The following is a 14,477-nucleotide window of genomic DNA, read 5'->3' as shown; positions in this document are numbered from 1 at the left end:
GTCGAACGTTGAAGTGAACCCTAATAGAACTTTAATAAGGGCACCTAGGAAGAAGGACATTATATCAAAATAAACTAGAAAGTTTAATCTATTCAAATCCCAGATTAGATTATACCCAAATATTAGAATAGAATCACAATTTGGGTTCATATTTCCAAAATTTTCATCAAAATTATCATTTTGATGAAATGTCAAATTTATTGGAATTATTTTATTGGTGGATTCAAATTTTCATAGCAAGGATTGTTATTAATAATTAATTTCCATTGGTTGTGAAGGGACGCCAAGCCAAAAAGAATCCATTTTAGGGAGAGGGTTGCAGACCTTTGAACAGGCAACAGCTTGTGCAATTGCTCCTCAAAATTTTGGAGAAAAATGCGGTAAATTATAAAAATTAAGGTTACAAACTTTCATTCTACTAACCTGTATAAGTAATCTTCATAGTGAAACTAATTTTTTCAAAAATGACACTCAATTTAATAAGAAAAGTGAAATAGTATTCTGCATATGCCGGTATCTACCATAGAATTTAGAACATTGTTCCTGTGAAGGAGAATGGATTGGTTTCTTCTTGGATCCGAAGAGATTTCATAACAGTATTTGTTGGTTTCGTCATGAAAGGTTGTACTGAACAAAATTTTTAATCAATCATGATCAAAATCAATGTTTTTCATTTTCCAGCTTTAGTATAACAAATTTTGAATATTCAAGATAATTTTTGGGTTATCTTAGACTTAGTTTTTTTTTTGTCAAACAGTCTAGTTTATTTCATAGTCAAATTCATTGCATCATATTATCGTATTTTTTTTATTGAATTTTCGACGAGATAACCTAAAATAAATAATTTAGCGTTAGATAGATCAATAGATGTTTCAAATTGATATTATATTGATCTGATCTTTATTATTGTATAATTACCTTGTATTTTTGATGTTGCATAACAAAGCCTTTTCATTTTTCAATATATTTTCAAGATTTTGCGTACACATTTGACAATGTTTTGTTTTATCCACCATTTTGCAGTAGAGATTGAAACTTTGAAACATATCTCAGATGATGACTTTAAATTTTTTTTGTGTCGTTTTGTTCAATTAATATTTCAGAAATCTTTTTCTCACACCTCCAAAGATTAGGAGATTTTCATGCAGGTTTTTACATTGTAGATGAGCTAGCTAGGTAAGTTGATTAATAGATGGCGCCGGGCAAAATCGATATTAAAATTAAATAATCAATATTTTAAAAATATAATAAATAAATATAATTCAATAATAAAATAAATAATAATTAAATTAATAAAATTATAAATATATTAAAATTCATGTTAATTAGCTTACCCAACGTGGAAGCTAAATAAATAATAAATTTAAAATAAATTAATTAATAACATAAAAATCTATGTTAATTGGTGCCCAACGAGGGAGCTAAAATTTAATTTAAAATAAATAAATTAATTATCTCTAAAATATAATTTAATTAACATAAAATATATGTTAATATATAAATATATATATATATATATATATATATATATATATATATATATATAAATCCTTTAAATAACAGCTGACTTTTTAGATGAAAATGGGGTTGAAGTTTATTGGGTATCCAGCTGAATAAAACTATTACACACCACTACCAACACCACATTACCCACAATGAAATACTTTAAATTACCATTCATACAAGACTTAACACCTAAACTTACACGAATTTTTAAATCAATTGATGATAATATTAAAATCGCTAATTACACAGTTTTAACAATCGGTTCCATTTTCACCAAAATTAAAGATAAAACACCTAAAGACCAATTATCTAACATAATCTACTGTATTCCTTGTGGAAGTTGTAATAAACAATACATCGGCCAATCGTCTAGACACCTAAAAAGCCGTATAACTTCACACAAAAGTGTCAGTAGATTATACCCTGATAGATGTTCCCTTGCAAAGCACGTACATGATGAACAACATATAATGAACTACAACGAAACAAAAATACTTGCAATCGAAAATAATCTTAACAAAAGACTATTCCTCGAGATGGCATTTATCAGTCAAACAGATAATTTAATAAATAAGAAATCAGACGTCGAACATCTAAGTGAAATTTATGCTTATTTATTACAATTAGAAAAATAACATCAAATTTATAACACATTTTTAATATATAATTAACATAATAAAAAATAATATTAAATTTTTAAACTAAAAGACAACCGATATGTTAAATTTCAATTAAATAAACCTTTATGATATTAGCGATATATAACTAAACTATTTTCCTACATAAAACACTTAATAACATTCAATATTTAATATGTCTAGTACCTCATCTGATTGACATTAATCAACTTCAAATAAAATTTTCATTCTTGTCAATATAAAACTAATTTCAATTAATCCTATTACATAATTAACTAAATTTAACCCACATTTTATCAAAATTGCAGTATCTCGATGTCATCTAAATATCATCTAAATACCATCAACCTCAATTAGGTAAGATAAAAATTGTAAAAAACCATACTATAAAATTGTACCATTTTTAAATATTGTAGCTTTCGTCTGATGATGCTGATGAAAATCAGCGAAATATAACGTTTTGTTAAACAGAGTACCACTTGGTTTTATTCAGCTGGATACCCAATAAACTTCAACCCCATTTTTATATATATATATATATATATATATATATATATATATATATATATATATATATATGTCAAGCGATGAGTCCCGGGACATTCTAAGCGACCTAACGATGACTTCAGGGACATTTGCTGAATTCCGGGTCTGGCCGGAATTCCTATACGTCTAATGATGACTTCCAGGACTGTCCCGGAAATCAATTTATGTATAATGCCTGCTTCCGGTACAAATCAGTTTTAAGGATCTCGCAAAAATAGTCATCAATCTAGTAGGATACTTATTTTTATGAGCCCATATAAGTTATAAATGTAAGAAAAAAATTCATTTTCTGTTCACATTTAAAATTCTCCTTTATACCCAATACTTAAAATTATAATTTCGAGTTCTAGCATCCTTGACAGTTGTTTCAAGTTTCGTTTTAACTAATCTTGACGACTTTATTTGTAGCTAGAGGAGAAGAGAATAAACTTGATAATGCCTATATTGTGAATACCATTTACTTATTAGGTTTAATGAACATATACGATAACGATACTCTAACTTAACCTATAATCTATGCTAGTTTAATTGATACTGAAGGCTTACAGCTCATGTTCCTTTTTGATACTCTGGTCATAAAATATGGAAAAACTAAATTTGAAAAATTCGAACCATCAAAACCACAGGCTCTGCTTGATTTATGTTACAACAGTTAACACATTTTAGTTTATTATAACTGTCGGAGGGCGTATATAACTCGACCGTCCGTCGTGGGGCCCACTATCCTTAGTGGTGCTAGCAGCACCCAACCTATACGATATCATATTGGATAGGGTCATTGCAATGAACCTATGTAAGATGTTTAAATAAAATTTGTAAAAAAATTAATTATATAATATACAAAGTACAACACAATCAATATACTGAAACATGAAACAACTAGGTCAATAGTACTTATTAGTAACATAAATACTGTTTATTACTACTGCAATATTTATAAGCCACAGGTATACAGGGTGTATAGTGTATACTATTTCATAGGGAGAGTATTGGTACCTCGTAAAGTAGAAAAGATAGGGAAATGTTGAAATCGGGAAAAAGTTGCGTATTTATGAAACAATAGTTATTTTCCTAACAAGTGCAGAAAGTCATACTTTTCCGAACGCGACTGCAGTTTGCCGAAAGACGCGAAGCGGGAGTTCGGCAAGCAGTCGAGTGCGGAAAAGAGACTTTCTGCAAGAGTTAGGAATAATATTTTTTCTATAAGTCTTTAAAAAATACCCAAATCTTAATCAATTAATTTAATTATTACGAAAATACATACACAAATGAATTCTTTGACAAGGTTGTCAAAACCAAACTTTCAATATAATTAGTTAGCATGACGACGATCTTGCTTTCCATGACGATGATCCAAAACGACTGTTATTGTCTACCGATTTGACTTTCGAATATTAAGTCAAAATAATTTTATTTCATCGAATTGTCGCGTTAATTTCATTAAAACAGGAACACAATAAGATACATTTGAAATAAAATAGTAAATAATATCTAAATATTAGTTTATTGCATGTATTATAATTATTTTAAGGCCATATTAAAATATCTACACGCGTACGGAAAAGTAAAACGCGTGCGAAAAAGTGAAAATTTCTAAACTAAAACGCGTGCGAGAAAGTAGACATTTTTGCACGCTCGTAGAAAAATAAATTTGCTAAATTAGCATTAAGGAAACCAGATCCGTATTTAATATTTAAAAATAATTAAAAAGTCCCGTTTTCTAATGTTTGTCCTAACTCCTTTATTTCACAAAATATTTAAAAAAAAAAACACTTGAGAAATACTACATTTATACGTGTTTAGTTTTATAATACAATGTTTCGTACTTTCGGGACCACCATCGACATTCGTTTTTTAAATACGAACCTGGAAGGTAGGTAAAAGAAATAAATAAAATAAATGTCCTACGAGACGTTTTCAAGTATTTTTAATATTAATAACCAAACCATAAAATCAAAGATTCCAATGACACCAATTTGTATAGTCTACTGACTAGTGATGTTGATTATAGTTACTTTCGAGTATTCGTTACAAATCGTTACTTTTGTATAAAGTAATCATGTACAGTATTCGTCACTTTGATTACTATAATTACTTTTGTTACTTTTGTATTTGAGTACCGGTAATCATATCGAGAATCGTATTTCTCAGTAGGTAGGTATTTTGTATAGGTATTCCGATATAAAAACTACAATAGTCGTCGTCGTTGCTCGCTTTTATACGATTGGTACGAAATAACGAAGTAATCAGAATAATCAAAGTATCAAAGTAACGGTTTGCCTCTCTGTATAGTAATCGTTACTTTCAGTATTCGTAAGTACCGAGTACTTTGTAACGAATCGTTACTTTTTCAACATAACAACTACTGACATTCTCTTTTACTAAAAAGTTTCTTGAACCAAACTTTTAATCAATAATAGGTACTAAAAACACTTTCAGACATTCATAAAATCGCATCGCCCAAGAAATGGTTAATATTTGAATCGTTGATAAATCACTATCAGTTACGAAAAATTATCGCCTGCATGTACAGCTAGCTCAAGAAGTAACTACCCACTAAAAAAATTCCCCTACTTTACGAGATACCAATACTGTTCCTATGAAATAGTACACCTACACCCTGTATGGACGGTAATTAGAAACCGTGAGAACTGCAGTTCTATAATTAGCATCCAAATTAATACGAGTTTTAACAAATGTGGTGCTTCAGCAAACACATACTTATTTAGGTGATTAAAAAATGACTTCTCTATCAACCTGCACTTCAGACCACACCCATACTGATTTTCCTTCAACTGAGCCTGGCAACGCTGTTGCCGTTAATTATTTATCAATCATATTATAAAAGTGTTTTGACTTGCAAGACATTTTAAATATATGGATATATACACGACTACCGGGACATTCGGCCCCGAAAATTTTGCCGCTAGTGGTTTACCGCTATATTATAAGATTAGTTATTTTTAACTATTTGTAAAGGAAGGTCTATTATGTACAAATTAAAAATTGGCACCTACATATTGAAGATTTCGGTTCTTATTCGAAAGTACGGGAATCGAGTTGATTACTGAAATAAATTCGAATTAACGAAAATATTTTGAATCATTCATTAAATTAAAAATTGTGTCATGGAAGCGATCAATAGAAGTCAGTTCTTTTTGCTTAGCTTAGACCTGTGATTCACAAACATTTGGCGAACATTTATTACCTACAGAGTCTATCGTTGACTTTGCTTTTTTCCTTAACCTTCGGATGACCAAGCGGGGGAAATTGTGACCCCAGCGTATGTTTTTGTTTAATAAATTCAAAAGTATTTTTAATTTTTAACTCATTATTTTTTTATTTGACTTTAATATCATTCTAGATATCCTCATTTCCTCATATTTTGAAATAAAAAAAAATCCCTATATTTTACGAATAAAAAATATATTCTGAAGTTGATGTTTAATAAAATAGCGTCTATTATGTGTAATTACAAGTAGTTTTACGCTAATGGCGTCGACTTTGCAAAGTAACAAGACACTTACTCAACATACACGCTACACATGACACTAATACTCATTTTGTGACTGGATGCCAAACAAAATTAAAAATTTTAAAAAAACTTTATTTTTTGTTAATTGTCATTTTTGACATTTTTGACCTGGGGTCATTTTCCCCCTCTTGGTCATCCGTGTAACAAAAAAAGGTTGGTCATCGGAAGGTTAATAACTGGTGGTAATAAGGAGTAAGAGAGTAACGACATCATTGAAGTTTTACACATTATAGGTGGCGAACATTTACCGACAGAGTCTATCGCTGACTTTGTTTTTTTTTTTCGTTAACGACTGGTGGTAATAAGGAATAAGAGTAATGACATCATTGAAGTTGTACATATTTCATAAGTATGTACCTTGCACAACAGAACTAAGTACCTACATAACAAAAATTCGTTCGAAAAAATTTGCCATATACAATCTTCCATCAAATTCTAATCGATAAATAGTAGTGTTATCGAGAAACTGATTGATGAGAAAAATAAATACTTATCTTTATAAAGTTTAAAACAAATTCCTCGTTAATTAGTTTATAGAGAACGGATATAGTCCGGTTATTTCAGGTTAACCTGTGAATGAAACATAAAGATGGGAATGGGAACTGCTTTGTATTTATCACGGTTATATAAACTTCACCTGTCTGTCCTCACTCTGCTACAAATCTGACGATCATTTTTTCACTAACTTCCGAATGTTCCATCGAGTCTTAATTAAACTCTGTTTCTCGCGACCCCATAATCCACAATATTACTTTTCGTTAAATAAGCAATGTATTGTTAACATAGTATATATGAGTACCATTATATTTAAATTACGGGTTACTAGTTATCTACTTCTTCACTGTTATTGCAATAGGTACTCTAAGTTGTGTGCTAGATTCAGCCATATTTATAATACCTATATCACACTTGAATACGTCACCAACAACTAAACCGCTTTCGTCCTAGCGGTCAAAAACTGACTCATCGATGAATATGCGGTATGGCCAATTTCAACGTACTGCAGTATTTGCGGTAATTTCTACACGCCCTTTTGTCTGAGTTTACTCTTATCCTTTCGTTAAATACGAATGCACTTTGCACGAAAGATAAGTTGACAGTCTTCAATGCGATTTTCATAGACATAAAGATCAGTAAACAGGTAACCGGTCTCTAAATATTAAACAATCTAACCCCATAAGGGGTGGTTATGGGCCTCAATTTTTATTAGTAAAACAACTATCTAACCCCACAAGGGGTGGTTATGGCCCTCAATTCTTGCGCAAGAAATTGTGCAATTAATTGCGCAATTACTTGCATCGTGTAAAGTGGCTATAAATTTCTAATAAGCAGTCACGCACCATACCGAATCCACTATTTTGGATTTTAAATCTGACAAAATCGTAATTAAGTCACTCCAAAAAACCCCAATTAATTTTTCTTTAGAAAAAAGTGGTAACCTCTTTTTAGTTATATCACGAATTCCCGATTACAACTCTGATTTTTACAAATTGACCGAAAATCCGCTCTCTATTAATTAACTAAATATGTTACCAGAAAAAAATTAAAATATGCCAGAACTCATCAACATATCAGAAACTCAAAATGATTACGTTTTTTTTAAGTATATAGTGTACCGTGTAGAAAGTAGTAATATATTCAAGATTTTGAGTATGTATTTATACCTTAATACTAATTAACTAAATACGTTACCTGAAAAAAGAATAAAATGTACCGGAACTCACCAAAATATGAGAAGCTCAAAAATAATACCGTTTTTTAAAAAGTATATAGCGTACCATATAGAAAATAGTAATGTACTCAAGATGTCGGGTCTCTATTTACACCTTAATACTAATTAACTAAATAAGTTACCTGAACAAAGTTTAAATTGTACCGGAACTAATCAATACATGATAAACTCAAAAATATTACCGTTTTTTTTTTAAGTATATAGTGTACCGTGTAGAAAATAGTAATGTACTCAAGATTTTGGGTCTGTATTTACACCTTAATACTAATTAACTAAATATGTTAACTACCTGAAAAAAATTAAAATGTACCGGAACTCATCAATATATTATGAGAAACTCAAAAATATTACGTTTTTCTTAAGTATATAGTGTACCGCGTAGAAAGTAGTAATGTACTCAAGATTTTGGGTCTGTATTTACACCTTAATTCTAATTAACTAAATACGTTACCTGAAAAAAATTCAAATGTACCGGAACTCGCCAAAATATGAGAAACTTAAAAATATTACCGTTTTTAAAAAGTATGTAGCGTACCATATAGAAAATAGTAATGTATGTACTCAAGATGTTGGGTCTCTATTTACACCTTAATACTAATTAACTAAATACGTTACATGAAAAAAGTTTAAAATGTACCGGAACTCATCAATATATGAGAAACTCAAAAATATTACCGTTTTTTTAAAGTATATAGTGTACCGTGTAGAAAATAGTAATGTACTCAAGATTTTGGGTCTGTATTTACACCTTAATACTACAGTAGAACCCCGCAAATCCGAACTAATTGGGGGGACAGCCTGTTCGGATTCCAAAAAGTTCGGATTATCCGAAAGTTAGCCTTAACTAGTAGTTCAAGGTTTTCATTGTGATTTTGAGTAGCCAAGCGTTCTCGCAAGAATGTGGACAATATTTTTGGACTCAAGTTGACTAAGGGAGAACCAAAGTAAGTTTGTGTTTAACCTTTATAAATATTTTATGAACCTAATATTAAAGTATAATATTTATTTTTAAGAAATTTTAAATGTCAAAGTCCTAGTAATCCTACATTGTCCAATTTTCTGGCTTTACTCTGTATAATAAACATGTTTTTAAGTTTTTGTCTTGAATTTTTAAATTTTTTTCACTTTCCGTTGGTTCGGATTTGCCGAAAGTTCGGATTCGCGGGGTTCGGATTTACGGGGTTCTACTGTAATTGACTAAATATGTTACCTACCTCAAAAAAATTAAAATGTACTAAAACTCATCAATATATGAGAAACTCAAAAATATTACGTTTTTCTTTTAAGTATGTAGTGTCCCGTGAAGAAAGTAGTAATGTACTCAAAATTTTGGGTCTCTATTTACACCTTAATACTAATTTACTAAATACGTTACCTGAAAAAAGTTTAAAATGTACCGGAACTCATCAATATATGAGAAACTCAAAAATATTACGTTTTGTTTCAAAGTATATAGTGTACCGTGTAGAAAGTAGTGTACTCAAGATTTTGGGTCTCTATTTCCACCTTATTACTAATTAAATAAATACGGTACCTGAAAAAAGTTTAAAATGTACCGGAACTCATCAATATATGAGAAACTCAAAAATATTACGTTTTGTTTTAAAGTATATAGTGTACCGTGTAGAAAGTAGTAATGTACTTAAGATTTTGGGTCTCTATTTCCACCTTATTACTAATTAACTAAATATGTTACCTACCTCAAAAAAATTAAAATGTACCGAAACTCATCAATATGTGAGAAACTAAAAATATTAAGTTTCTCTTTTAAGTATGTAGTGTCCCGTGTAGAAGGTAGTAATGTACTCAAAATTTTGGGTCTCTATTTACACCTTAATACTAATTTACTAAATACGTTACCTGAAAAAAGTTTTAAATGTACCGGAACTCATCAATATATGAGAAACTCAAAAATATTACCGTTTTTGTAAAAGTATATAGTGTACCGTGTAGAAAATTGTAATGTACTTAAGATTTTGGGTCTGTATTTACACCTTAATACTAATTAACCAAATATGTTACCTACCTCAAAAAAATTAAAATGTACCGAAACTCATCAATATATGAGAAACTCAAAAATATTAGGTTTGTATTTTAAGTATGTAGTGTCCCGTGTAGAAAGTATTAATGTACCCAAAATTTTGGGTCTCTATTTACACCTTAATACTAAGTTACTAAATACGTTACCTGAAAAAAGTTTAAAATGTACCGGAACTCATCGATATATGAGAAACTCAAAAATATTACGTTTTGTTTTAAAGTATATAGTGTACCGTGTAGAAAGTAGTAATGTACTTAAGATTTTGGGTCTCTATTTCCACCTTATTACTAATTAACTAAATATGTTACCTACCTCAAAAAAATTAAAATGTACCGAAACTCATCAATATGTGAGAAACTAAAAATATTAAGTTTCTCTTTTAAGTATGTAGTGTCCCGTGTAGAAGGTAGTAATGTACTCAAAATTTTGGGTCTCTATTTACACCTTAATACTAATTTACTAAATACGTTACCTGAAAAAAGTTTTAAATGTACCGGAACTCATCAATATATGAGAAACTCAAAAATATTACCGTTTTTGTAAAAGTATATAGTGTACCGTGTAGAAAATTGTAATGTACTTAAGATTTTGGGTCTGTATTTACACCTTAATACTAATTAACTAAATATGTTACCTACCTCAAAAAAATTAAAATGTACCGAAACTCATCAATATATGAGAAACTCAAAAATATTACGTTTTTCTTTTAAGTATGTAGTGTCCCGTGTAGAAAGTATTAATGTACCCAAAATTTTGGGTCTCTATTTACACCTTAATACATATAACTTAATACATATAACTTAATACATATAACTAAATACGTTACCTGAAAAAAGTTTAAAATGTACCGGAACTCATCAATATATGAGAAACTCAAAAATATTACGTTTTGTTTTAAAGTATATAGTGTACCGTGTAGAAAGTAGTAATGTAGTCAAGATTTTGGGTCTGTATTTACACTGTAATACTAATTAACTAAATACGTTACCGGAAAAAAATTAAAATGTACCGGAACTCATCAATATATGAGAAAATCAAAAATATTACCGTTTTTTTTAAAGTATATAGTGTACCTACCAAACAGAAAATAGTAAGATCTCTATTTATACCTTAATACTAATTAACTAAATACGTTACCAAAACAAACTGCTGTATTATTTATTTTTTCCTAAAAAGTTGGTTGCGAGTGTTTATGGGATTTTTGTAAACACGTTGTTTCATTACTCCCTATACACCACCATACACCAAAATCGAGCGAATTAAATTCTGGGCTACGTCGCGTCGTGGCCAACGAAAATGACTACCACGACCAATCCAGCGTTCAGGAAATTCGGTATTTGGGTATGTTCTCACTGCTCTCGTATAATGTGGGGGTGTATCATCTTGCATGAACCACAAATGTTGCCTTAAGTTTAATGACAATTCTTCCAACAAATTAATAAGGTCATTTTGTAAAAAATGTAAATACTTCTCGCCATTCAAATTACAAGGGTAACTCGCATGGCTGATTTGAAAAATGCGATTAGCTCGAAAACTGTTGAGTTTTAAATTTATTAACAAGTTTACCTTTTTTCCACACAAATAGCGATAACTTGAAAAACAAAAAAGTTAAGCCCAACATTTATGCCATATACGTGTCATATGTGGCGGCCTATATAAGCTACATCAATGTATGTATCAAATTATAATTGCACATACTCAGAAGCCTCCAGTCATAAATTTTTATATGTAAATGTCCACATTCATGAAACTTATAGCAAAAAAATTTAAAATTGCAATTTCAACACCCTGTATAATTCTTAATATCAACATTTTATTAAAGCAAGTTGGCTTAAATCGCAATATTTTAAAGTGTAGAGTCTACTGTTTCTTTATACACTATATACTGGTTTTTAAAAAGTATATAGTGTACCGTGTAGAAAATAGTAATGTACTCAAGATTTTGATCTGTACTCGTATAGACACCTTAAAAGAAGTCCCGGTAGTCATCGTTTGACCTATAATTAACTAAATACGTTACCTGAAAAAAATTCAAATGTACCGGAACTCATCAATATATGAGAAAATCAAAAATATTACAGTTTTTTCAAAAGTATATAGTGTACCTACCAAACAGGACACAGTAAGAGATTTTGGGTCTGTATTTACACCTTAATACTAATTAACTAAATAAGTTACCTGAAAAAAATTAAAATGTACCGGAACTCACCAATATATGAGAAACTCAAAAATATTACAGTTTGTTAAAAAGTTTATAGGGTACTCTGTAGAAAATAGTAATGTACTCAAGATTTTAGGTCTGTATACAGGGTTGTCCTTAAGTAATTTTACAAAAATAAACAGTAGATTCTACACTTTAAAATATTGTAATGTTAATATTAAGAAAGATACAGGGTGTTGAAATTGCAATTTAAAATTTTATTTTTCGCTATAACTTTAGTGAATGTGGATATTTATGTATAAAAATATACTTGTATACTTGTTAATAACTTCAAAACTTAACAGTTTTCGAGTTAATCGTATTTTTCAGATCAGCTGCATAACTCGGCTTAAATGCAATTACTGCAGGCAACAAAGGAAAAAAAACAAAAACAATAATACTTGTGAATACGAGTACTTTTGACTAAATTGATAGTTTCCAAAAGATTGACGATAAAAATAGTATACGCTAATATTTTTTACATACATCAGTAGGATACTTAATAACGTTTTATAGGTTGATATCAAACATTTTACGTTTTATATTAAATTAAAGTCATAATAAAATATATTTTATTTATAAACCAAAGTAAGAAATAGTTAAACTGAATAACATTAAACTTTTTTTCAAAGTAAGTGTTCGATATATCCACCAATTTCTTCAATGTATTTAGGTATCAATACGTTGCATAAAAGATCGTCTCATATTAAATAGCATCTTTGGTTCAAAACAAACTGCTGTATTATCTGTTTCTTCCCAAAGTTGGTTTGCGAATAAAGTTGGTTTGCGAATGTATATGGGATTCTTGTAAACACGTTATTTCTTTGCTCCCTATGTACCACCATACACCACGACCAATCCAGCGTTCAGGAAATTCGGTATTTAGGTATGTTTTCACTGCCCTCGTATAATGTGGGGGTGCATCATCTTGCATGAACCACAAATTTTGCCTTAAGTTTAATGGCAATTCTACCAACAAATCAATAAAATCATTTTGTAAAAAATGTAAATAGTTCTCACCATTCAAATTACGAGGTAACCAGCATGGCTGATTTGAAAAATGCGATTAGCTCGAAAACTGTTGAGTTTTGAAGTTATTAACAAGTTTTTTCACACAAATAGCGATAACTTGAAAAGCAAAATGTTAAGCCCAAATTTATCCCGTATACGTGGCATATGTGGCGGCCTATATAAGCTACATCAACGTATGTATCAAATTATAGTTGCACATACTCAGACGCCTCCAGTCATAAATTTTTATACATAAATATCCACATTCATGAAAGTTGTAGTAAAAAAAAATTTAAAATTGCACAACGCCCTGTATAATTCTTAATACATATCAACATTTTATTAAAGTAAGTTGGCTTAAATCGCAATATTTCAAAGTGTAGAATATACTGTTTCTTTATACACTGTATACTGTTTTTAAAAAATATATAGTGTACCGTGTAGAAAATAGTAATGGACTCAAGATTTTGGTCTGTATAGACACCTTAAAAGAAGTCTCGGTAGTCATCGTTTGACATATAATTAACTAAATACGTTACCAGAAAAAAATTCAAATGTACCGGAACTCATCAATATATGAGAAACTCAAACATATTACCGTTTTTTAAAAGTATATAGTGTTCCGTGTAGAAAACAGTAATGTACTCAAGATTTTGGGTCTGGATAGATACCTTAAAAGAAGTCCCGGTAGTCATCGTTTGACATAAATAATTAACTAAATACGTTACCTGAGAAAAATTAAAATGTACCGGAACTCATCAATATATGAGAAACTCAAAAATATTACAGTTTTTTAAAAAGTATATAGTGTACCGTGTAGAAAATAGTAATGTACTCAAGATTTTGCGTCTGTATATACACCTTAAAAAAAGTCCCGGTAGTCATCGTTTGACATATATATATATATATATATATATATATATATATATATATATATTGTTGTGATCTTGATTATTGATATGAGATAATAATTTTATATGTCATTTAATTTAATCAATGCTTTAATAATAATCTAATTAATTAACCAGATCACATATCAATATGTTTTCAATCTCAGGGCGAATTATAAATTAATTACTTACTTTCGTGGCTTCTAGTATTTCTTAATGGTTCCTAATCGGGATAGAAAAGAAAAGAGTAAAAAAAAATACACATATGGGTTACAATTGTAATCAAAATATTGTTTATTTTATTTAAATGGCAATCACTGCTTAATATTTGCTATATCTTATTATTCTTAAACATAACATTTATACATGGGAATCTTA

At 29.5% G+C, this 14,477-nt stretch overlaps 1 protein-coding gene across 2 annotated transcripts in view; it reads left to right on the top strand.

The window, feature by feature from the left end:
* The window catches only part of LOC126884930 (protein twisted gastrulation-like), a 489,408-nt gene that overhangs the window by 257,606 nt on the left and 217,325 nt on the right, over window positions 1-14,477 (top strand). The gene's annotated exons all lie outside the window — the stretch shown is intronic.

This window comes from Diabrotica virgifera, chromosome 5 (genome assembly GCF_917563875.1).
Source record: "Diabrotica virgifera virgifera chromosome 5, PGI_DIABVI_V3a".
NCBI lineage: Eukaryota > Metazoa > Arthropoda > Insecta > Coleoptera > Chrysomelidae > Diabrotica > Diabrotica virgifera.
Note: the sequence above shows the minus strand (reverse complement) of the source record. Positions and strands in the feature narration are given on the sequence as shown.